Below are 26588 nucleotides of genomic sequence, written 5' to 3'. Positions count from 1 at the left end.
GAAATTTGTAAATTATAAACATTTTAAATGCAATTTAAAAATCCAGACACTTTATAAAAGGGAACTCCTTAACAGTTTATTTGAGTAATATTTTATTATGTGTATCTGTTAACTGAGTAATGACTCATTATACACATTGAGTAAAGTAGGACAGAATTAATTTAATCTGTCTATAGATGGAACTGAAATATTATTATCAGAAGAAAATCTAAAACTTGAAGCAGTTTGATAAATTTAGTCTGAACAGATTCTTTATTACAAAAATATTTTTTTTTAAATAACAAAAAATAACAACAAAAAGCCACCAGAGAATGTGAGTTGAAATTCAGGAAACTGGGAGAAAATGGAAAAAATACTATAAGAGCCACACCTTCCTACATTTCATGTAATGGCTAATTAAACATATGGAATACATTATCTGGACCACATATTAATGTGTTTGGATAGGGTGGGAGCAAACAAATGAAAATAAAGGAAAGCTATACGGTTGTAATCCAGACATGATGTAGACAAGCTCTGCTGGGCAAAAGCATTGGTTCATCTTTGAAAAATGTGCGTTAGAACACTTAAAAGCAATAATCTTGCTTAGAGGATTCTTCTTATCAAGAGAAAAATTGAACTTGGTAAACCTCAGATAACATTACATTGGTATCTGCAGAGAATAATTCCAGGACTCCCCCAGATACCAAAATCCTCAGATGCTCAAGTCTTTTACATAAAATAGCATAGTATTTACATATAACCTACACACATCCTCCCATATACTTTAAATCATCTGTAGATTACTTATAATACCTAATACAATGTAAATGCTATGTAAATAGTTGTAAATACAATGTAAATGCTATGTAAATAGTTGCCGGTGTGCAACAAATTCAAGTTTTGCTTTATAGAACTTTCTGGAATTTTTTTCAAATATTTTCTATCTGTGGTTGGTTGAATCCACGGATGTGGAACCAAAGGATATGGAGGATGAACTGTATAGATGAGTACTGATATCCAAAAAGAACAAAAAATTACACCATGGATTTGTTCTGGTGCATTTAAACTCTCCAGACTATTTTCTCATGTTGAAAGGGCATTGGTTAGCATGGACATGTGCCCTTAGTAACCACAGTGCTACTCCTCAATGGAGTTATTTACACAGACTAGCCCTTTAAAATATATTTCCTGTATGGTGAAACCTGAGACTGGGCCTACATGATGCCAAAGGAACTTAATGGAAAATTAAAACTCCAAGCCTACCAAAAATTGTTGGAAAAGATATCTTATATATATATGTATATATTTTTAGTTCATAAACAAGTTGAATCCTTGTTTTGAAGGCTTGTGGGATGGGCCCAGCTCCTACTGCAGACTAACTGGGTGGTTAAGATGAGGACTGTAGTTTCAGCCTCTGAGTTTCCAATCCGTTCCTCAGCGGCTGTGTCCTGTTCCCTCTCACCAACAACCATCCTTATCTATTATATGCATATAACACAATTTAGACTAAGCATGCTGAGTGGATTAACTGATGATTGCAAACCACTTTGGAAATAGAAAATAGCTCATACGTGCACAGGATTACTAATGATTAGACAATAGACTGTCCTAAATTTTACTTTTCATTCAAATAAAGCTTTTCTTGATGAAAGTTGTGCTGTTAAACAAAAACTTTTTTTTTTAACTAGAGGTTTTCACGGTATTTTCATTTAGGTTGAATTTCTGTTCTTCAGACCCATATTTCTGCCAGTTTCTATCTCTTGTGCTTTCTCTGGCACAACTGAAAGAACAAAGTTAATAACAGAGAAAGGACAAGCTTTAAAAAGTGCTGCATTTATCGTCTGGTGTAATTCTACTATTAAATGGTCTTGGCATTTGGGAAATTCTTCTCCATCTTACTTTTTTACTTAGAGATAAAAACCGAAAACATGGAATTTATACTAAAAATAATTCTTCTCCATCTTTCACTTCCTCAGTCTTTACCTCTCTTGCATTCAATGTCAGCCCTCCTACCTCTGTAGGATAGTACGAGATAAATGCTGGGCCTTTGTTTTCCCCTTCACTTTTCTAGAAGTAACACACACTCATGCTCTTACACACACACATACACACATCCCACACACGTGGTTTGTGTAGAATTATTTTTCACTCTGATTTCTGCCTGTGGAACAGATTGAAGATTTTACCATCCAAAACCCACAAAGAGAAAACTCCTACTGTGGTCTTCAGAATTTCCATTCAGTTGGTTTGCCTGCCAAGTCCAGTGACCAGGACCACCGCTCCTGATGGTGGGGAGCATATGGTACTGCTGTGAATAGTTTTGCTCTCACTGCTGTGAAATCCTACGCCCTCCCACAGAATGCGTTTGGAGGAGCTGATGGTAAGTGCTGCTATTCAGCACAGCTCTGTCTCTGCTTGTGGAACCCATTCCTTTAAACAACACAATGAAGACATGACTGCAGGTCTTCGCAGGCCCTGGCTTAGCAAGCAGCTTCAGGATTAATGGTGACCTGTGATTGTTCACTGTTCCTTCTCCCAGAGAAGGGGCAATTATCCTTAACACGTCCTGGATTTATCAGGATCCATAAGGGTAAATCAATCACCCATCATTTTTCTTTCTTTTTGTATTTATTTTCCTCTTTCTCCTTCTTCTCCTAAAAAAAATCTCAAAGTAGGACGCAATCTCCAAGTTAAATTGGGGCTCCAAAAAGAGCACTGGACTTGGCATTGGAAAGCCTGAAGTATCAAACGTGAACTAGCCTTGTAACTTCGGGCAAATGTATTCTGTGCCTCTTCTATGAAACAGATGGTGTGGGCCCTTTAGGCTCCTTCCAGTTCTAAGACTGTATGTATTTGTCAAATTCAACCCCTCCCCACTCCCAACTCATCTTCTAGAAAAGTCTCTTTCTAAACCACTCAGAATAAATGATTCTCTCTCATTGTATAACACAGCTTTCAGGAACTTGCTTGGTAGCTTATTTCTGGGATTATTCACCTCTGAAGTCAAGGGCTTCTTCTGTTTGTTTAGCAAAACTCTTTCCCGCTACAGTATAAGGTTGCTTTTTTTCTCCTTCTGTTTCCTGTGAAAACAGAGAACAACTCTTTGGAATCTTGCTTATAATAACTTTTCTTACGCATGCTGATTGTTACTGTCACTCTTTTATGCTTTGACCCTTAAGATATGTAATCTAATGTACTTATTGTCTCTTCTGCACCTCCTCCTGTCCTGATCACCACGCTGTTGCTTTATCAAAGGAGATGTGTGCTGAGTAAGCCACTGACTTGGGCTGTGTAGGGGCCTAGCTAACAGCTAGGCCTGATTCTGTGAGTGCCACATCTGCTGGTGTGCAATGTGAGGGGAAAGGAGAGAGCAGCCATTCCTTGGCTGTTGAAGAGGGCTGTGGAAACTGAAGTCAGAGACGTGCTTCAGCGAAGGATGAGGATTTGCCCAGATGGGAAGCCTCAAGTACACAGGCACTTATACATCTACTTATCTTGAGTCTCAATGATGCTGTTTATGAGTGAGCTATTCAAATGGAGAGAGAAACCCACAGAGAAGGAAAAATAACAGGTTGGAGTGATTATGTACAGGAGGAGAGGCCCTCGTAGAAATCCAATGAGAAAGGAAGAAGGGAATAAAATTAAGAATGATTAATGGCAGATCTTTAATGTTTTCATTGGATCCAAAGGACCAGGGCAATATAGAGTAAAAAACACTTGATAAAGGAAAGGAATATAAGTGTGAAGGAAAATGCATCATTCTACAGATGTTGACAGGCTCTGAGGATGGGCAGAGATCCCTCCAGAGCAGAAACGAGCTGTCACCTCCGCCCAACCACACACACACAGAGGCACCCTAGCTGGCATGGCATCTTCTCCTGATATTTCTGGGAAATTCTCTCCAGCTGTATTCCATCAGGGCCAAGCAAAATAACTGTGGCAATAGATGAGGATGAATAAAAAAAAAATGGATTTCAGTTTTTAGGAACATTTAGTTCAGGGGCCCAGGCACTTCTCCTTCTAATTGTGTTCTTAAATATACTGTAAGGGGTGTGTGTGTGTGTGTTGCTCAACGTATCTGCCTGAGAATTAGAACACAGATTAGAGTTTTAGTTGCAATGGACACAGCTGTAGTCTCCCACCACCCCAGTTCTTACTACTTCTACCCCCCACATGAAGCTTAGAATGGCAATACTGTTTAAAGCTACTTATAATGGGAAATAATAATATCTACCATTTATGGAGTTCTTAATATATGCCAGCATTGTGGCATATTTTCACATTTAATCCTCACAGCAATATATGAGGTAATTACAAACATTTACATAGCGCTTTTTAAATGTCAGATGATATTCTAAATACCTTATACATGTGTGTGTGTGTGTATATGTATGTATATATATATATATATATATATGTATACTTATATATAATGTAAATTTTATGTGGCTTCCCCAATGGCTCAAGCAGGAAAGAATCTGCCTGCAATGCAAGAGACTCAGAAGACGCGGGTTTGATCCCTAGGTAGGAAAGATCCCCTGGACGAGAAAATAGCAGCTCACTCCTGTATTCTTGCCTGGAAAATCCTATGGACATAGGAGCCTGGTGGGCTACAGTCCATAGGGTTGCAAAGAGTCAGACACAACTGAGCACACATGCATCTCCAAACTTTATATATATATATATATATATGTATATAAATTTATTTAGGTATATGATGATACGTTTTTTGACATATGAAGGCACTCAGGCACAAAGATTTAAAATAACCTTCAACAAAGAGCTAGTGTCAGAGTCTAGATTCACAACTCAAGTCTGACTTATCTCATTAGACTGTAAGCTCCATGAAAGTAGTAATTGCATGTGGTTTGCTGTCAAATTCTGATGCCTTGAACACAGTAAACACTCACACAGAAGGACAGAGTGATTGAATATAGAACCTATAACATTAACCTCTATGCCATATCAAGTGTTATGCACCTCAGTCGTGTCTGACTCTGCAACCCCATGAACTGTAGCCCACTAGGCTCCTCTGTCCATGGGATTTCCCAGGCAAGAATGCTGGAGTGGGTTGCCATTTCCTTCTCCAAGGGATCTTCCTGACCCAGGGATTGAACCCAGGACTCCTACATTGCGGGCAGGTTCTTTACCGTCTGAGCCACCAAGACACTGGGCAAACAGGTATCCCCCGACATCAAGTGAACCAAAACTAGACAAGCAATAGCACTAGAAAAATAGTTATTCATTTAATCATCATTCTTTCAACAAACATTTTTCAAACACCTACTATTTGCCAGGGTGTAGCCTGGGTGCGAGTGTCACCTTCTCTTTTAGAAGAGAAAAGTCACATGACTCATTCTGATACCTCCTATACCCAGGAAGATTTGCCTCCAATTTTCCTCCATACCCTTCATGTGCCCCCCCAACCCCGAATACCTCCCAGAGCTAATAAAATGGGCCCAGCAGCACAGGGGGAGGCAGTTCTGATCTCATGCAAGCAGCTCACAGACATATTCCACTTGTTTTCCCTCAGTCCTAGGCTTGAAGAACCCTCTGGGGATAATGGCTCAGTGCTAGGGAGAGCATGGGGGCTGCATGCAGCAAATCTGATGGAGGGACTGCAGATTGGAGACATTTTATTGTTTTCTCCTTTTTTACTTTGAAAACTTGCCAAAAAGAGAGATCTATTTGAGTGGTTTGCAAAATCCATCTTAAGGTCAACCCTCATTGAGATCTGGCAGCTGTATGGTTTCTGTGTTGTTACGCAGCTGCCAAAGGCAACTGAGGTGCTCACCGTCAGTGGCAGCGGTGAGTCTTGGACTGCCTGCCTGGCTCCTGCAGCCTCCCAGACCAACTTGGCCTCCATGACATGTAGAATAAGTCAGTGCCAAAGAGAAAATCTGTCCTATACTTGGGTTGAAGTAGACTGACGCAGGAGTTTAGAATTTCATATTTTGGTAAAGTTTAGGAGAGCATGGACACCAATTGTATCATATCGTAGGTACTTGAACAATCTTCTATTTCTCTTCTCTAAGAGGCATGTGGAAAAGAGCCACCACTAGCCATAACCAGCCTAGACAAGACAAATCCCAGTTAATTCGACCCTCAAAAGCTAAGCAAATTCTGGTTTTAATCCACTGAGATGTGGAGTGGATTGTTATGTGGTAGTTGTATGACAGTAGCTAACTGATACATCATTGGTTTAGAAGACAGGAGTTGGAGATTGCTTTATTTTAAAAGTAGAGTTCATTAGTGAAATTTGCAAATATATTTATTTCTCCATATTTGGTGAAACTTCAGATAAACTTTTGTGTAAAATTTTGAGAGGAGAAGGAAGAAGTTTTGCTAAAATTATCTTTTTAGTTCAATTGACAAGTTTAATGGTATCTGAAGCATTTTAAATTGCTGGATTATGAATGTTTGAAAACTTGCCATTAGGTCTGAGTATTCTAGCTTTAATTTTAGATTTGGGAATTTTAAGCAGGGAGGGACTTAATATATGTAGGTCCAAATCTGATTATAGAGTATGTCTGCATATTGCTTAATATCATTTTCTTTTTGCAAAACCTACATATTTCAGTAGGAGTTCTATTCAGATTAACAAAGCTTTCAAAATACTCTGTCAAAAGATGGCCCTTGATCCCTTGATGGGTCAACAGTAACCTCTGTTTACAAGGTCAGACACATCTCTTAGGAAGAAGGACTTTGAAAGAAACCAATCACTCCCAAACCAACACAATCACTTCTTAAATAAATCAGTGTTCAAGTCTATCTATAAAACAGAAACCATGTTCTTCTGGGCATTAGGACTAATACTAGCTGGTTCTTCAGGGCAGGGACCAGAACAAATAGACACAACACCCGCCATATGACTGCTTGGGGAGCTGAAGATGAATGCTACCATCACAGAAAGGCAAGTTGAAACTTATTTCTCATTACTAGGATCCAGACCAAATGTTGCCCCACCAGAAAGAATGCATTTTTTTCTCTTCTGTGTTCCCCTGGGACCTGTCAGGTCTATTTCCATGTCTGGGACTGCCACTGGGCTGCCAGCCCCTCAAAGACATGAGACACATGGCACTTCTCTTACGTCCCCGATTCTTAGCAAGATACCTTATATACCCTGTGAGCTTGATAAGCTCTTGTTAGATAAATGAATGCTAGTACTGCCCCAATTCATAAATGAGGAAGCTGAAAATCAGAACGATTAACTGATTTTCTAGAAATCATACAGCTAGACAAAGTTGGGAAATAGATTTGAATGTAGCTCCAGGTGAATCCAGTCTATTTCTACTGTACCATGCTTGAATCAGGGTTCTGGTGGCAATAAACAAAGTAGTACAGGTAAAGTACCTAGCACTCTAACAGATTCTGAAAATATGTTACTTACCTTTGTCATGCTTTACTCTAGTACCAGGGATCCCACTGTTGGAGAGTTCTTTTTTTTTTTTCATTTATTTTTATTAGTTGGAGGCTAATTACTTTACAATATTGTAGTGGGTTTTGTCATACATTGACATGAATCGGCCATGGTTTTACATGTATTCCCCATCCCGATCCCCGCTCCCACCTCCCTCTCTACCCGCGCCCTCTGGGTCTTCCCAGTGCACCAGCCCCGAGCACTTGTCTCATATTGGAGATTTCTTTCTCTTCAGGTGAATTATTTTTCCTTAGAAGTCATCAACTTACTGCTCATTGAGGAAGTTAGAAAACAAACCAAATATCCTAGCAGAGTAATGGCTAGTTTATGACATTAAATATCAGTTGGAGTATTGTTCAGTCATAAACAACTACGTATATAGGAAGAGCTTAAGATAACATGGAAACACATTCAACAGTAATGTTGGGGTTTTGGGAATGCAGCATCTAATTTCTTTTTTAATACATGCAATATTTTTGCAGTACTATCACAATGCTCCCAAAATTATATATATATATATATATATATATATACATTTAGAGAGAGAGAGAGAGAGAGCAAAGAATGGAGGGAAAGGTTAGAAGCAAGTTTGCAATATTTGTCTTTAGACAATAATAACAAGGATGATTTTTGTCATCTTTCTACTTTCCTGAAATTTTCAAGTTTCAAAAAATGAGCATGTCTTATTTTTATACCTGAAAGGCTTTCACAGCAGCCCACATAATGCATTTTCTGCTTCCCAATCTGCCTTTGGTAGACGGACCACTGTAACCATTTTGCCCAACTTTGTCAATGCTTCCACTCTTTTCTTATGGTATCTAAACCCCTCTATTGAACTTAATGGTTTCCATATTTACCTCTTCTGTTACCTGATTGTGAGTTCATTAAGGGCAGGAATTGTCTGATTCCTCTGCATTTTCCAATACCCAGCTAGAACATAGTTCATAGTAGTACGCTCACAAATTTTTGTTGAATGAACACTATTTCTCATGACTAAATTCATAATTGGCACCATGACCTCCATGAAAAGGCAGAATAGGAAAATGTGTATGTTTATATGTGTGTATTTCAACAGAGTCAGAGCTTGCAAACACTGTACTACATGTTTTCACATCTTCCTTCAATTTTGCACGTTCACAAATTAGAAAATAGAACTAAAAATGCAGTTGAGTTTTTTTTTCTTCCACATTGCCTTTTCTGAATAATGATGACTAGTGCTCAATATGCATGTTTGTCTAACATGAAGTCTGTAAATTCTCTGAATACAGGCAAAATGTATGGAAATTATATCAAATTTAATTTAAGTGTGTTTTCTTAAAATTAGAATGTATAATATTTACTTTCATGAGCAGAACAAATAATACAATTAGTGTTTATTCTTTGACTGCTCTTTTCCTAAACAGCTCTGTTAAAACATGCAGGCAACACAAAAACACAGAGCTTCCCAGTCAATGTTCCAAGTTTCATATGTTAAACAAAGACAGGCCAACCTTAAACCTTTTGATAAATACGATGCTTGTGGTAACTGCAGCATTCACTTCGTATCCCATTTCTCCAAGTTCCTGTCAGCCAGATGTCACTTGCAATGCAAACACTAGAAAAATATGAAATAATAATTTCATACATCATCTATGTGTGCATGAGCCGGTCAAACATTCAATACAAATTCAAACTGCTACTACACACAGAGCAAATATCATCCAAATAATATTTAAAATGATTGAAAGGCTTTTGATTTGGAAGTGTATTCTCTTAAGTTAAGTGGTCCCCAAGACCATCTAGAAAATTCAATTGTTTCATTTTTAAAATGTTTTCTGCCCAAAATTATATCAAACCCTAATGTCTCAATAGAAACACATGGGATTGGATTGCTGACTGGGCGCCTGATGTCAAAGAAAAATCTAATTTCACAATGGCATTTCCTCATACTGTCTCACCAAAACACAAAATTGATAAAATTTTAATGGATAATTTTCAGAAGTAGAATGTTAACCATTGGGAAAATATGAAGGGAAAGTTACCATTGTAGCACAAGAGAGGCAAAGTGAAGGAAGGAATTGACTATAAATACAGATATACAATGCTGTATAAAAAGCACTCTTAAAAGCTTTTTCTTATCAAAACCAGAACTTCAACTTTAAAACGGTCCTTACTATCAAGACATAAGCGTCTTCTGTGTCTGTTTCTAAGTTTCTCTTCCCAAATCTTTTCTATTTTGTAAAATGACATAGGAAAAAGAATCATACCGTAAGCTATAACATTAGATATTCATTTGTGCTGTGTTGATTTCTATTTTTGATGTTAGCTGCAAAAACAGGCATGTCTACCCTCAGTTTCAATTAGAGATAAGAGAGAATGGTATTAGATTCAGCCCCATTTCTTTTCACCAAGGCCCTGAACATCATCTCTTTCTGCTTGCTGTTTATTTGAATTTCTCTGCCTGCCTGCAGGGGAAAAGGTCCCATTCCCTTTGTTTTAAGGAGGGAACACAATGCTTTACAAAAAACATAGTTCAGAGCAGATAGCTCTTCATCCTGACTGTGTGACCTTCAGCGTGTCCCTTACCATCTTTGAGTCTCAGTTTTCTCATCTGTAAGGAAGAGAGAGCAATTTTTACCTTATTGTTTTCTTGTGATGTTTAGGAATAAAACTTAAGAAACATCTGACGTGGTACTTGAGGAAGAACTCAAATATTATCCTATGATGATTCTAATTTCTTTGTGCTTCTAAGACTTGCTTTCTTGGATTCTGCCTTTCTAAAACAAATCTCTTTTGGCCATCTTCACACAAGTTGGCAGAATGGGCAGGTTTCACATAAAGTGCTGAGGGAGGAAGGGGTAGCCTTCCCTGGGCAGCTTTGCCAGGGTGACCCTGGTATCAGTGAGGTGGGCAATGTGACAGACAAGCCACTACCAACTCTGAAAGTCTCTGTGTGACCTGGAGCCATGGACCTGAGGAATTGGTGACTCCACAAAGTGGCAGCTGCTAATCTCTTATAGGAATCTTGCTCCTTGGGGACACCAAGGATGGTCATCCATTTTCCTCAGGACCCCACCTCCATACCACCAAGGCTCTCAAAAGTGGACCTCAGGATTTTTAAAGCAGAGTCAACTACAACACTGATGTTTCTGCTTAAAACACCTGAAATTGACTAGAAATATATTTAGCATTTTCCCCTCTCCCTCAACTCCCTCTCCTCATCTCTCATTCATCTTCTCCACTATATTATATTTTCCTATGAGAGCAGGTCCTGGTTCGTAAAGTATCCTCATATGCATCTTTTCTTGTCTCCAGCCCTAGCACAAGGCTTTGGATTCGGTAGATCATTAATAAATATCTAGTACTTAATATTGAAGTTAGCTCTTTCTCTTGAGGCAGTTTATTTGACTGAATAAAACTGACTCTATTTATTAGCCTAGATGAGGAGACTGTATGGTATAGTTGCTGACAGTATAGGGTTTAAAATCAAACAGAAACAGTTATCCCAATTCCTCTATCTTTACTTGCCATTGTGGGCAATTTTTAAAAAATGTCTCTGAGTCTTAGTTTCCTCAATTGTAAAATGGGAATAATAATCGTTTCTTCTTAGGATTCTTCCAAACAGCATTGCCAGGTCAAATACAGGTGGTGGTAGTGATCTAGTCACTAAGTTGTGTCCGACTCTTTGCAATCCCATGGACTGTAGCCTGCCAGGCTCCTCTGTCCATGTTATTTCCCAGGCAAGAATAATGGAGTAGGTTGCCATTTCCTCCTCTAGATAAAATACAGAACCCCCTCTTAAATATGAATTTAAAGTAGAAAACAACATTTTTAAGTATAAGTATATCCCAAATACTGTATGAGACATATTTATACTGAAAAGAATGTGTTACTTATCTGAAATTCAAATGTAACTAGATGTTAACTAGATTTTAATTTGCTAACTATGGCAACCCTAATTACAAAGACTAAATGAAACAATACATTTAAAAATGAAGTTACTAGCTTCATGCCCATTGGCTAGTAGGTGCTTATTAAGTTTTATCTCATTATCTTCTACCCTCATGGGGCTATCGTGCAATTAAATGCCTGGTGCATAGTACCAGTTCAGTAAATCTGAGTGTGCTCTTCTTCTCAAGGCTCAACCCCAAAGAATATGCTTTATGCCTTCAACAGAGGACAGGCCTCATCGACTTGCAACATTTGTCTCCAGGTGGCTAGCCTGCTTCTTTCTCCTTCGCAGGGCATGTTAGCTTCATGGAGTCCAGATGGTTTGACATGGCCCTGGTGAAATGGCAAAACTGAAGGGACCAAGTTGGTGATACAGGTCCCCCTTAATTTAAGGCAACTTGATCTCTGAAAATCTGAATTTACTGTGGAAATAGATGTTAGGAATTCTTTAATTTGTGAGCCCTCTGAAGTAGTCCAAAACAAAATTGTAAAGAAGAGTTTGATTTACAAAAACACAGAAGTAAGATAACCTGTTCAGCAAAAAATCTGCTACCTAAAGTGTGCTATAAAGGCGTCGCTAACAGCTCCATAAAACTCTGCCTTGCTTCCACAGGCACCCCTCACCCTGCAAGACAGCTCTTCCGGACACTGTTATTCATCAGGACAGAAAAGCTTTCTTCTGCGACTGTTGCCAAATGCCCTCCCGGGGTGGCTAGGCATGAACTTGGCTATCCGCAAAAGATATGGGCCAGGGTTTTAAGGACACTTTTTGTTTTCTTTACAAGTTCAGTGTTGTTCCTCTCTGAGAAGCCAGAGATAGTGCATAGGATATGATTCAATGGAAAGTCTTTGTATGAGAAAATGGCTCTTTCAACGTGGTCTATCTGAGGATCAGCACATTTGGAGTCTGTCCGAACCATGGTCCCAGACCTACAGCTGGTTTTCCCGGACCAGAGAGAGGCTGCCAGCATCCTGGGAGAAACTCCCTTTTGCCCCAGTTTTTTCCCATGTCTGGAAAATAGTTGGGGCCTAAAACTTTTGAATATTCTAGATTACACATCAAATCTTTCCATGGGAATGGAGTCCTTGGCTGACAGCAGAAAGCAGGTATTGTCCACTTCCTTCAACTCACGTTCTCATGTAAACAGGCGGCCACCGCAGTTCTCAGCACCAGCTGCAGCTTCTGGGTGGTCCTGTAGGAAGTTCCAAGCAGATTGCAGCGGAGTCTCCTAGGCTGGTGGTCACACAGCTCGAGTAAGCATCTGTGCGAGAGAGCACGCTCTCCAAGCTCCAGCCTCGGGTGGAAATATCAAAGTAAAATCTAACTTCCCAGAGAAGGTCTGCGCTTCAAAATTAAAAAACAAAGCTGAACCAGACAGAAACATAGAGGCAAACAGTGAGCGGATTTTTCTGGCAGGCAATCATCAATATAAAAATCGGGGTGTTCTGTCCTCCCTTTCTCTTGGGCACATTAAAGCAGAGTCTTCTTAAGTACATGCTAATTGATCAGTGTGATGGCACACCAAAGTATGGTGTCGTGAGACTTTCCACACCTTCCCTTAGGAAGGTAAATGGGGGATTGCTGGGGTGGAATCCCACCTCCACCACTTACTAGCTGTTTAACAAGTTACTTAACCTTTCTGTGTTGTTGTGAGAATATAAATGCATTAATACACACAAGGTTTAGAACACTGCCTGGCTATAGTAAGCCTTAAAGAAGTATTAACTGTTCTCAACATAATTAAAACAACTTTAATAGCCATGCTTTGTGTGTGTATAGTGTTTTATAGTTATAAAGTACTTCCTCCTCTCTTTTGGTGGATCTGTAGTGGAGCTGAGGTGGAGTGAGACTGAGAAATCTCCATTTTTCTCTTTTTGCATTGAGAGACGGGAGAAATAGAAGTAATCAGATGGCTCACTGAGATTGTTCCAGGTAGAAAGAGTGGTATATGTGACTTAGAGGTAGAAGAGATGAGTTCCATAAAGGAACTATTGAGATGGTTGCTGGGTTGGAACCAAGAACCCACAGCAACCCAGGGGCATGGACAGTCAGTGAATAGAAATGAATGAAAATTAAAATAAATATTTATAAAGAACTTACAAAGAAAAATCAGGAGTTTAAATGTGATTCTGGAGACAACTAAGGTCATGGGTGATGATACAACATTTTAAGAAAAACCTAGGTTGACTTGCCCTATACCTTACTCCAAGTCTGTTACAGATGAAGGTTTAAGGGTTGAATGTACAAAAAAATTTAAAGAGCATAGAGTAACCAGAAGAGAAAATTTTAAATGAAAAAGTATTTGGGGTAGGTTTAATTTTCGAAGCTTTGAATCAATAGATCAAATATTTTTGAGTGTTCACACTTTCATTATGGTATTCACAGACCAAATCAAATAGATCAATTTTAGGGCATAAAAGTAGCACTTCCAATAGAAGCTTTTTGCTTTTGCAAGTTTCATCTTTCCGTCAAGACCCTCAGGCAGGGGATGTATAGTCTGTGGTACCAAGTGAAAAATGAAAATATGGAGGCCTTTGTTCAAAAAACAGGAAGAAGTATAAAATTTTATTTCTTCTGTGGTATCTCCTTTGAATTGTCACATTTTTAATTTTCTATTAATGCAATTCTAAGTAAACAAAAATTAAGATTTTTAATTATTAGCATGAATTTTATTTACTGGTCATCTTTATATGTGCAATGCCAGTTTTAAATGTAAATACAAAAGTATTTATATTATGTGCAGAATTACTGAAATTGCATTAGTTTTATTTCATAGTTTGTACATGCATATGTATTTTGCTACCAAAGAGTGGAAATGGTACACAAAACTAACTCAACTGCTTTTATCACTTTTATTTATACATACACATTCACCAACATGCTTTCAATTTACTGATGAAAAGGGAAGGAAGAGGGGAAACAAGGACTCTGGATTGCCCTACCACTTCCTTTACTTCTGTGTCATCATTTTCAGCTTAAGTGATTGGCTAACACATGGACGTAACATGAGTAAAAGAAGGATATGATATGATGCTTTGATTGTTTGCATTTCTTAGAACACCATGCCTTCTTTCTGTGATCTGTGTTTGAAGCAAATTCTGGTGGAATGAAAAACCTGGCCTCCGGGACATATCAGCGTCCCCTCTCCTTTGCTTATAGTCATGGATATAACATTTTGACCTTGTACTTGCTTTGAGTCTTCCACAGTAACTCCCGCATATTGTAGGTCCACCAGAATTGTACACTCAGCTGGGGCATTGTGAATTCCAAGTCTGAATGGGGCAGCAAAGACAGACAGCCATGCTTATTGTATATGTATATTCCCTGTTCATGTGCCTGCTCCATTCTACCTTAGGGTGTCACCTACGGAACACATTCAAAGATTAAATTACTAAGAATTTTAAGATCGTGACAGCCCAGTATCATTAGTCCCATGAGACAGTGCAGGTCACACACCAGTGAAGTAGGCCACATCTTTAAGCAAGTTCTCCTTCATCTCAGTTTCAGTTACTGTACTGTCTTTGGTGCACCCTCGGCATGATATAGTCCAAACAAGTCTTATATATAGTGGCTTCTATCATTTAAGCCTGTAGTGGTCTCTTTTAGACTCATCATAAGCTCTTGGAAAGGAAGAACTGTATTTTATAAGAATTTGCATCTTCAGCAGAATGCTGTGTATAGGGGAGGTGTTGTTTGTGAATATTGATGGCGGTGAGCACCCCACACAATGTGACTGACTGAATCCTTGAAACCAGAGTTAGTAATGCTTCTTATTCTATTCCTACTTGCTAAATCCTTTATGTCAAACTAACAAAAAAGTGAGGTACCCTGGATCCTACTTCTGATGTTCCTTTTTAACCTGTCATATCTTGAGGAAGTGCCAGAAGTTTACCTTTATAGTATGGGTGAAACTTCTGGTTCTTTCCTAGCCTGTGGTTACAGTGTGCAGGTCCCCATACTATCTCAGTCCAAAATTTGTAGGGTGCTTCTACCACCTCCGAGTCTAATCCCTATGAAGACACAATGTATGCAACCACTGCTAGGATCTTGGACAATCAAATCTTTGTGTGTATGAGATACAAATCCTACACATACAAATATTTAACCCTCAGTGGGAAAATGAAATGACACAATGACTTTAAAATATACAGACATGAGCCAGTTCACCATGGTGAAAAAATACACTCCAAATTGAGGCCAAAATGTGTGACACATTACTCATCTTTCCCACGTTAAACCCAGGGACAGCAGCAAGCCCTATACCTACCAAGTGAGATGGTACTGTAAAAACATTCTGGGTGTATAGGTTAACTATATCTCTAGTATCAAATTGTTTCCAAGAGTGGCCCCAAAAGGGGAGAGTCTGAAAGATCTGCATTTTGTGTTAAAGGACCTAGAATCTATCTAGTAATAAGGTTAAAAGCCAGAGAAGCCAAAATGTCTACCTAGACCAAGGGGATGAACACAGGGCCAGACAGAGGAAATCAAACAGAGAGAACTGTGGTCCAGATATTTTCTAGACTGCAGTAGACAGCAAATGGAATGACATAGAGCAGATGATTTAGAGTGACTTTTGGTGAGTAAGTAGTTCAGTGAATTTAAAGGCATTGACTCTGGTCTAGACACATGGCCAAGGATATGTCAATATGATCACTGTCCTTCTTGCTAGATAGCATAGCTCGTGGGATAAACAGGATTTACAGAATGAAGAAAAAACTCAGGAAATGCTATCCCTGCACTCACCATGAGGATCAGAGGAAGAAATCCAAGGCAACTAAGCAAAATAATAAGAGTAAATTTGGAAAAAAGAAAAAAAAAAAAAAAACCACTGAGGGAAGGAAGGAACAAAGGGAGGAGGAGAAAGAAAGAAAATGATTACAGTTGACTTGACCCTTTATAGGGCTTCCCTGATGGCTCAGGTGGTAAAGAATGCACCTGCAATGTGGGAGACCTGGGTTTGATCCCTGGGTTGGGAAGATGTCCTGGAGAAGGGAACGACTACCCTCATCTGTGGATTCAAACAGCTGAAAATATATGGGAGAAACATTCCAGAAAGTTCTCAATAACAAAACCTGAATTTGCTGTGCTGGCAACTACTTACATAGCATTTACACTGTATTAGGTAGGTAAAGATGATTTAAAGTAAACAAGAGGGTGCGTGTGGGCTTTATGGAAATGCTACATCATTTTATATTAATATAAGGGACTTCAACTAACTCCTGCAGATTTGGTATCCATGGGAGTCCTGGAACCTGTCCCCTGTGAATACGGAAGGAAGACTGCAGTTCGTGAAAGTCCCTGGCCTTGCACAAGGCCTGACACATAGTAGGAATTTCAAGTCAGTGAAAGATTAGAGAAATTAGAAAGGAACAAAATAAACTGTGATTTAGTTGCGATTAGTGCAATTTTTCTCTTCAATCCCTGCCGGCTAAAAATGTCACAATTTACCCCATGATGAGAAACTCAAAAGACAAACACTTAATTGAAATCGGTTGATACCTTTCCTAAGGGTACTCATCTTCGGACTGGGAAGAAGAGAATGAAGGAAAGATGGAGAATGAAGGAGAAGAGAATGGATGGCTCACTCATCGATTCTAATCAAAAACAGCTTGAGTTGGCTCCGAGTGTAGCCTCTCGGGCGTGGTTGCCAAACAAAACATGGAGAAGTGGACCTGCTATGATCCACAGAGACTCGGAGACGCTGAAAGGCCACCTCACAAAGCTAAGAAAGATCTTCTTAGGAAAGCATCTCTGAGGGGCCATGGTTTCTGTGTTCATCAAAAATCCCCGAAAACCTAAGAATTGGGAGGTAGTCAGAATTGATTTAATCCTTTTTACTATAAATCTCATTTCTGCAAATGATTAACAGAGGCAGAGACATAAATGGTAAAGTCTCGATCAGGGAAAATGCTGTCAGCGTATCATCTAGACAGATTAGAAAATGAGTGCTCAGGTTTCTGTGAAGGAAGACTAATGACATTAAGTCAAGATGAAATAGAAGGGAGCGTTGCACAGGCTCCGAAATCATAAACCATGAGCTCACCCTGACAGAGGACCCTCAGCAACTTTCTGAACTGGAAAATTATCAGGAGTTTGGGCTCAGAGTAGGTTCTTAGGCCTCATTTAGAGTCCCTGGTTTGTTTGGGTTTGTTCTGCATGGCCTCGCCAAGGTTCTGACAATTGTATGAAAGTAAGATCCTTCTGCCTACAGCTTTCAGTGCAATTGATCGCACACTCAGAAACAAGAAAAGGAGGGTTTGGCTCACTACAATAAATAAACATTTAAGAAACTTCCATACTGTGCAACCATCTGATTTTCGAAGTGTCACAATCCTGCTGCCTTTCAGAGAGAAGGCAGAGCTGTTACCCTGAAATCAGTGGTGGCTGAGACCAACATCCTTTGTTTAAGTTAAGATCAAATAGTGAAGCAAGTATATAAATTCCTGCCAAATAAAGCTAAACCAGGCCTTCTGCTCTGTTTGGTAGTGGGAACAAGCCTGTGCGTCTGCTTCACATGTGGTATATCACTTGATTACTTAAAGTGTGTCTCCCCTGAAACACACACACACACACACACACATGCTTCCCCTTTTTAAAATAAGCCGTAGAATAACTTCAAATGTAAATAGTTTGCTACAATTTCCCTGTGATTTGATAGAGTAAATCTTTTGTGTTCTATTGCAGTGTCTTTAAGTTGATCCATTCTTTTGCAGTGACATACAATGATTAACTGTAAATTGCTCCCATCATCTTAAAAACTAAGAGTCCTTGCAAACTCACTGTGGGCAAGTCTTTCATACTTAGGCAGGGAGAACTGGCGTCTCTGACATTTGCTGTCCTGTGGCTAGGCCAGGAATGATTTCCAAGCCTCATAACACACCACTGATTTTTAGGAAAGATAGTACTATTAATCTAAAATTCAAGGTAAAATCTTTATCCAGTTTCAGAGTCGGAATGGTTATGTGAAAAACAATTCCCGTTCTCTAACTCCACACCCCTTATTATGGCTACACCATCAGCAGATAAAAATATACTCTTCCTCACCTCAAATTTCTAAAATATGCAATAGATAGATGGATAGTTAGGTGGGTAGATACTTACTGTTCAATTCTAATGTTTCTGACTTAAAATTTTAAGGTCATTGTCTCCTTTCTGACACCTTTTATTACATCAATATCCCATTATATCATTATAGACTCATGAAGCAATGTACTTTTACATTTTGCAGGATAATGACTCTTTTGTATTTCAGTTTTTATCATAATATAAATCTTGAATTGCAATTTGCATATCTTTTGTTTAGAAAAAGAGACCCCTATTTAAGACTTTGTCATTTTAATACATAAGCTTAAAGTGGCTTTTTTTTTTTTTAAAAGAAATGCACTGAAATATTCCAATTTATTCTTCAACTGAATAACTGAATCTGATTCAACTTCTACTGCTGCATCAATAAGTGAACGAATGTCCTGAACAATACATTTCCAACAATGATGGCTCCACCGCTTAGTCCTCTGTGCCAGTAGGTTTTCTGCCTGTTACAAGACCAATCAAATTTGTAATGGCGTTTTGGACTGTACATCAGGCTAATTTCACACACACAGGTGTGAACACATGCATCTTTATGTATGTGTATGTATACATGTATATATATTACTAATTTATTTATTTCATGTGAAGATATGAAGACTGCACTATGTATGTGTGTGTGCTCACTCAGTCGTGTCTGACTCTTTGCAACCCCATGGATTGTAGCCTGTCAGTCTCCTCTGTTCATGGAATTCTCCAGGCAAGAATTCTGGAGTGGGTTGCCATTTCCTACTCCAGGGGATCTCCCTGACTCAGGGATCAAACCCACTTATCTGACGTCTCGTGCATTGGCAGGCAGATTCTTTTACCACCAGCGCAGCCTGGGAAGCCCAGCACTATGTATATATACAAATGTAGGCGTATGTATATGTGTTTGCTTATTTTTTTCACATAAAGAGTACACTGTCTGCTCATCAACTCTTTCACTTCTGTCTTTTGCTTTGTTTCTTCCCTTTGTTAAACCATCTCTTTAAGAAACCTGAGAAATTTGTCACTGTGACAGAACTTGGGTAGATTTGAAAGAGCCTTTAAGAGACAGGGTGTGAGCAGCATCCTGTCTGCCTCTGCATGGCAGGAGGGGAGCAGGCAGAGTGCTGAAGTATCTAGCATCCCCCGTGCCTAATGCAGTGCTTAGCACACAGTGAGTGCATTCCAAATAGCTGTTGAATAAATGAATGGATGAAATGAGCCAGAGGACTTCTTTTCCCCACTCTTTTGTCAAATTAGTGAAATGCCTCAGTAGCTCTCCCTCTCACAGACTGACAGACCCTCTACAGTCCCTTTGTCCTGCCTGGCCCACAGCGTTGCTCAGTTACTTTACTCCACTCTTGTGCATTCATTCCATTCTACAAGGGTTTGGTGAGGTCAAGGGTTAAGGCTGTTGCAAAAAAGCTACCTTTTTGAAATAAAACAAACCCACCATCTTAAAAGTAAGTTTAACCTTGTACTTTCAAATGTCCTGATGACACACCTGAACCAATTGTGTAGGTTAAATGAGTGGCAACTAAGGGCTAAACAGGAGTGAATGAAATGTGGAGCTCCCAACCAGGACTGGGGAGCCACAGAAAAATAGAGTTGAAATCCTGGTTCTTCCATTCACTAGCGGTCTTCATTTCTACTAGTGATTTCATTCTGTAAGCCTCAATTTCCTCATTTGTAAAGTGGGAGTAATAATACCTGCCTTACAGGACTGCTGTGAAGACTAAATGTGACAATACACATGAAACAGTTTATGCAGCCCATATTACGTTTGCAACATGTGTTTACTTCCACTGCCAGCCCTTCTTTCCCTCTCTTCTTCCCTCATGCAATTATTTCAAATTATTTCTCTTTCTTCCTGGAGAGAATGGAACATTCAAATATGTCTTCAGACTTGGCCAGAATGAGGTAGATGAGCCAGCGGGAAGTGGACCAAAACAGCCAGAGCAGAAAAAAACCGATCTCATGCCCTGAGGGCTTTGTCTCCTCTGAGCCCTTCAGCTCTCCCTGACCTTCCCCTTGGACTAGGACATGTGCCCCGGGCACTCCAAGAAGTCCACATTTGGCCAACCTGGCTGACAGTGACTCTGCGGGGAGCTTTGCAACCCCCGTAAACATAGGCAATTAAACCCCTAAAAGCTCTTAGGCTTATTGCCCAGTAAATTCACAATGAATAGTAACCTTAATAAATGTTATAAATCTCACCTCAGAGCCAACAGGAAATTCAAACTTTTGCATGTGTGGGAGGCAAAATGCTGCTGAAACAAAAGGGAGGTGTGTGGACAAGGAGAACATTGTGCTCAGCCTCCTTACCTCTGGCAGCACCAGAGCGCCATGGGCCTGGGAAAGGCCCTTAATTGTATTTTGTGAGGCAGTTCTCTGGACTTCTGTCTCCTCTGGTCCTTCACCTGCCTTAACTCTTTCTTGTCCCAGTGGCCCAAGAGGTCATCCATCCACAGACATCTCCTACGGATTGAAATAAATAACGGAAATAAGGAACAGGGACAAATTACAGACAAGTTGCCTTTTTAAGTCAATGTTTCAGTCAGAAACAATTTTAAAAACTTAATGAAACTCTAAAATTGAAATTAAACTCAGTGCTATAAAAAAAGGGAATATTGAAGAAGAGAAACCACTGGATATTTTGATCCACACCCTCACTCACAAAAGGGTGTTAGTTTTAATAAACAGTAACAATTTGGGGCTGTTATGAACCATAAGGCACACTCCTGGCCGTGTTTCCAATTTCCTCTCTTGCCTTTACTGCTGTTATATTAAGGTCTGTGGTGAGGCAAATCTTTATTAAAAAAAGGTGAGGAGAGCAATATTCCAGATTAGATTATTTCACCTGTTCTAACTGCGCACCAGCCAATCAGAGATCTTCAGTGTGGGTTTAAATGCAGCAGCCCTCCCACCTCTGGGGTTGACGGAGGGGGAGTTTCAGCTGGTGGTTACAAAGTGAATGCAGATTAGGTCGTTTTAATTACTGACTTTAACTGAATATGGAATACATTTTCCAGTCACAGAGAGGGGCAAATAAATGCATCTGGAGCCTCCTCCATCATGGAGATAATTACACTGGGACTGAAAAACATCTCGGGAGTGATGAGCGATGTGGTAGAACAGTCTTCTGAGAAGGTATCTTTCCTTAAAGGATGGGTTAACGTGGAGGGGACATTGAGTGACTTCATATGGAAATAAAAAATTTTCTCTTTGAAGACCCAATTCATGCAGGACTCTTCTGGAGAAAAATGAGGGGAAATGCTCAGCATGTTGGAAATTACCTAGAACACAGTCCTCAGATAGCAAAAATCGCATTAAAGCATATGTTTCTTTGACTCTCCAGGAGGAAGATGACAGACTTTCTTAGAATGAATCCTCAGGGACTTCCAAATCCTTTAATTGTTTCTGAAATTTCTCTAATTGTGGGAGTTGTATTGAATGAATGGCTTCTATTCCCCAGTGTTAACACAGTTTCTTTATATCCTTTCCTTCTCTTTTTTTCATTTTGGTAGGTATAGGACACTTCTATTCTAAGCCAATACATATATGGGATTTTATTGAATAGTGTTATTAAGTTGTGGGATAAGCTACTTAACCTATGGCATAGCCAATTCCACATCATAATAAGCTATGTTGCTACACCATTTTACAGAATTTATTTTAGAAACACAGGTTTTAAAATTCTTAACATGAGCATCCTTCTTATATCTACCCACATTCAAATATAGAGGGATTGCTCCTGCGCGCAGTCCTACCCTATAGAAAGATAATGTACATTGTAAATGTGAGTAATATAAAATTTTCTTGCATAAGTAATTTAAAATTTTCTGATAGTCAAAATTAGGCTTAGGGTTAGGGATAGGGTTAGGGTTAGGGTTAGTTTTAGAAAAAACATAAAAGAAACAGGTGAAATTAACTCAGCATGTTATTGAAACCCACATTTCCACAATATTATTGTTTTCACATATAAGCAGTATGAAACCTTTATTAACAAGACATTTTACATTCTTTTTCATAACTAAGTCTTCAGAACCTATTTTCTTGAAGACATTTTACATCTTACACTTATAGCACATCTCAAATCAGATCAGCCACATTTCAAATGCTCAATAGTCACTGCGGCTACCAAATTAGACAGTGCAACTGTAGACTCAGAAATCTCTAATGCGTTAAGGACCTTCTCTGATTCCATCTTCCCTTCTAGTCCCTTTGGTCTATATTGCTACCATTTTCTTACCAACTACATCTGCTTTAAAACCTTACATGTCCTGTGAGTTCTGAGTAAACCCAGGTCCTATCATATAACAACAGACCCTTGTAGTTTCCAGGGGGGTGAACTTGATACTTCCCAATGTTTATTCTGAGAACATAAATCGTCATCTTTTAAGTTGCCTGTTTCCTTCATGTGTGTTCATAGGAGTACCAGTCCCTACACGCCAATCACCACAGAGAAGAGAGACTCCAGTTTGGAGTCAAAAGAAAGCCATCCACATTCTACAAGTGGGATTTCATTAAGGCAGGACACCATCCCCATCTCCCTTGCCTGCTCCTTCAGCGCAGTCTCAAACCCCACAGCTCACTCTGCATTGAGTCCATTTTACCCTTTACCTTGTCCTTCTGCTATATATTCAATCGGACAGGCAGTCACCACAAGTAATTTAACACTGTCTTCACCTTGAGATAATCAAGAACTCGGGGCAGTTTTTAAGTACAAACTTAAATATATATATACAAAAACATATGCTTCTTCATTTCTCTCACCCCTAATCACAAAGAAGACATAAAAAGTACCTTCATAGTTGTTGCCCTAGAAAAGATTTTTTATTAGTTCACTAATGGATCTTTAAAACTTTCTTCAGGCCTTCTCGCCCCGGCTGGGCGGTGGAGGCCATCGGCAGGGAGGGCCACAGCCAGGCGGGCTGGGTTGATCCTGAGACCTGGATGAGCTTTCCAGGGCCTCCGGGTGGGTTAGGAATCCAGCCAGGGCTTGTGCCCAGCATGACGTGTGGGGGCTTTCCCCGTTCCCCCGACCCTATGACTTGTGCAGAAGGATGGCCTACCGGTGCCCCGAGGCGTCCTGAAGGGCACCTCAGCCAGAGGGCGAGGCAGGAGCCAGGGTGGAGAGCAACTCTGAGGGGGCCTCCCCGGACCATGGCGCCGCCCCACTCAGGCGCCACGAAGCTGGGCAAGGAGAAACTGGAGTGGACCCTGAGGAGTCCCAGGACATCAAAGCTCTTCAGAAAGACCTGGAACAATTCGCCAAACTCCTAAAGCAGAAGCAGATCACCCTGGGATATACCCAGACCAATGTGGGGCTCACCCTGGGGGTTCTCTTTGGAAAGGTGTTCAGCCAGAGGACTACCTGTCAGTTGGAGGCTTTGCAACTCAGTTTCAAAGAACACGTATAAGCTGCGGCCTCTGCTGCAGAAGTGGGTGGAGGAAATTGACAACAGCAAAATCTGCAGGAGATATGCAAGGGAGAGACCCTGGTGCAGGCCCAGAAGAGCGAGCAGACGAGTGTGCAGAACCAAGTGAGAGGCAGCCCGGAGAGCATGAGCCTGCAGTGCCCAAAGCCCACTCTGCAGCACATCGGCCACTTCGCCCAGCAGCTTGGGCTGAAGGACGTGGTCCCGCTGTGGTTCTGCAACCATTGCCAGAAGGGCAAACAATCAAGCAGCGACTATTTCCAAAGAGAGGATTTTGAGGCTGCTGGGTCTCCCTTCTCAGGGGGACCCATATCCATTCCTCTGACACCAGGGCCCCATTTTGGTACCCCAGGCCATGGGGGCCCTCACGTCAATACACTGTACCCCTGCGTCCCAGTCCCCGAGGGTGAGGCCTTTCCCTCGGTGTCTGTCACCTCTCTGGGCTCTCCTGTGCATTCAGACCGAGGTGCCTGCTCTCCCCAGGAATGGGGTGTTGGGGGAGAGGAAGGGAGAGCTAGGGAGAGAACCCTGAGGTTTGTACCAGGGCTTTGGGATTAAGTTCTTCATTCACTAAGAAAGGAATTGGGAACACAAAGGGTGTGGAGGCAGGGAGTTTGGAGAAACTGGTTGGAGGGAAGGTGAAGTAGGATGATGCTCTTGACTTTAATCCCCACATCACTCATCACTTTGTTCTTATATAAAGGCCTGGGACCTAAAAACAAAACAAAGCTTCCTTCAGTGTAAATGAATGTGTCCTACCACTTTTTTTTTTTTTAAATTAACTAATTTATTTATTTGGCTGTGTCGGGTCTTAGCTATGGCACTCAGACTTTCTCCAGGGCATGTGTGATCCTAGTTCCCAGACGAGGAATTGAATCCATGTCCCTTGCATTGGAAAGCAGATCCTTAACCACTGGACCACCAGGGATGTCCCACCCTACCATATCCTTACCAGAAGTAAGGAACCTGAAAGATCCAGAGGAGGAATGCTGAGGTGGAGGACCTGTCAGCCAGTGAGCATGAGGATTATGGGGCACTTCATTTCCAAATTCCAACCCTCATTAAAACAAATACAAAACCTGAAGAAAAAAAAAAACATATTTGAAAATATTTTGTCATGATATCAACATATGCCCGTAATCTTGCTACTTCAGAAGCCCATTTATCTAAACAAGGCCTTTTGATGTCACTTGTCTCGAAGTATTTGATCTGGTCAGCAAAAGACCTCAGAATACTGGCTGTTTGTGAAAGAAAGTTCATGTGAACAAAGAACCAAAATAACTAAAACAGAGATTGAAAATCCAGGTTTAGTGGAAAAAGAATTCAAAAGCTTTAAGTGCCATATATATACACATGTATATATATTAAATTTTATCCAACATTTTTTCAGCTATATAATAATTGATCATTGTTCTTAATTAAATAATTAGGCAGTTTTTTTTTGTTATAGAGAAAACATCAAATATGGGGTTTCATTTTTAGTACATTCTTCTGGGTCTCAATCATTCACTTCTGTTACAGGCCATTATAACCAATACAGCTATTATACAAGATGTCCACACCCGGTTGCAAGTATTTAAATGTACAGGCACTGTGTCAATTAGAAAAGGAAAAGGAAAGAAAAGAGATGAAAAGAAAGTCCTAGCACTACAAATGCAAACCCATAAAGCAGCAGCAAGTGCCACAAAAGCAGTCTCCAACCTCCTCTCTTGCCAAGACTGCCGCTGTGTTCTGAGCTGGGTAAATAATGCCAGGTCCGGATAATGTGTCTTTGTTCAGGATCAGACTCCAGGGGCTCTCCAGGTGAGTAGAAAACTCCTGATGCTGAGACTGGGCAGCCTCCGACCCTGTGTGATCCTGTCCTGCCTGATCAACCATAATGCAAATGTCCTGAGGCTCTTTGAAGACAGTGAATCTGAAAAGATTTAAGCTTGTCTGAAAGTACATTTTTGAGGTTTAAAAAAAAATCTTCTAAACATTAACTAAAGGAATCGTACATGTGAGAAAAAATCAAGGTTTAGAAAAGCTAAGTGACTTGTTTAAGATCATGTAACTAGTTGCTAGAATTAGGGCTAGAAATCGCAGGGAAACTGAAGTAGGAAAAGAAATCAAAGTATACCACATGAGAACCAGCTTGTGGTTCTTCTGTTTTCTTTTATGATTTAGATCACGTGGGACCTTTATTATGTAATGAAAGTAAACTGCTTATTGATGACTATTAAATGGCTGTGTGGCTGGGAGTGGTTAGATTTTTCTGGGAGAAAGCTGGATCACAAATGTAAGTGTGAACCCTGCCTTTTCTTGTCAGGTTAAACATCACGAGAACCGAAAATTCTCCTCTAGTGCTGAACCCTAGTTCCCAGTGCAGTGCCTCACCCATTATAGAGGCTCAATAAGCAGGTTTCGAATGAAAGGGTGGATAAATAAATGAATGAATTATCAAATGAGCTCCTGGAATGAAAGCTCTTTACTGTGCAGATGTGTCTGGTTTTACATATTTATTACATTCCTGTAAATGTATGTGTGGGCCTGATTTTGGTTACTCATGTGATACACTTTTTTAAAATTACTTATTTTTTTAAACTTACTTATTTTTTTAAACTTTTTTTTTTTAATTGGGGTATAGCTGATAAACGACATTGTAATAGTTGCAGGTGAATAGCAAAGGGACTCAGCCAAGCAAGTGCGTGTATCCTCTCTCCCCCAAATGCATCCACTTTGCATCTAATTTAGCAGTAGCCATTCTGTTAAGTCACTAATG

At 40.0% G+C, this 26588-nt stretch overlaps 1 pseudogene; it reads left to right on the top strand.

Annotated features, from left to right (window-relative positions):
- The window catches only part of LOC122428829, a 127041-nt pseudogene extending 100818 nt beyond the window's left edge, over positions 1-26223 (top strand).
- The last annotated feature ends 365 nt before the right edge of the window (positions 26224-26588 follow it).

The sequence above is a fragment of the Cervus canadensis genome, chromosome 2, assembly GCF_019320065.1.
Source record: "Cervus canadensis isolate Bull #8, Minnesota chromosome 2, ASM1932006v1, whole genome shotgun sequence".
In the NCBI taxonomy this organism is placed as follows: domain Eukaryota; kingdom Metazoa; phylum Chordata; class Mammalia; order Artiodactyla; family Cervidae; genus Cervus; species Cervus canadensis.
The sequence above is the reverse complement of the archived record's forward strand: the minus strand, read 5'-3'. Positions and strand labels throughout refer to the sequence as shown.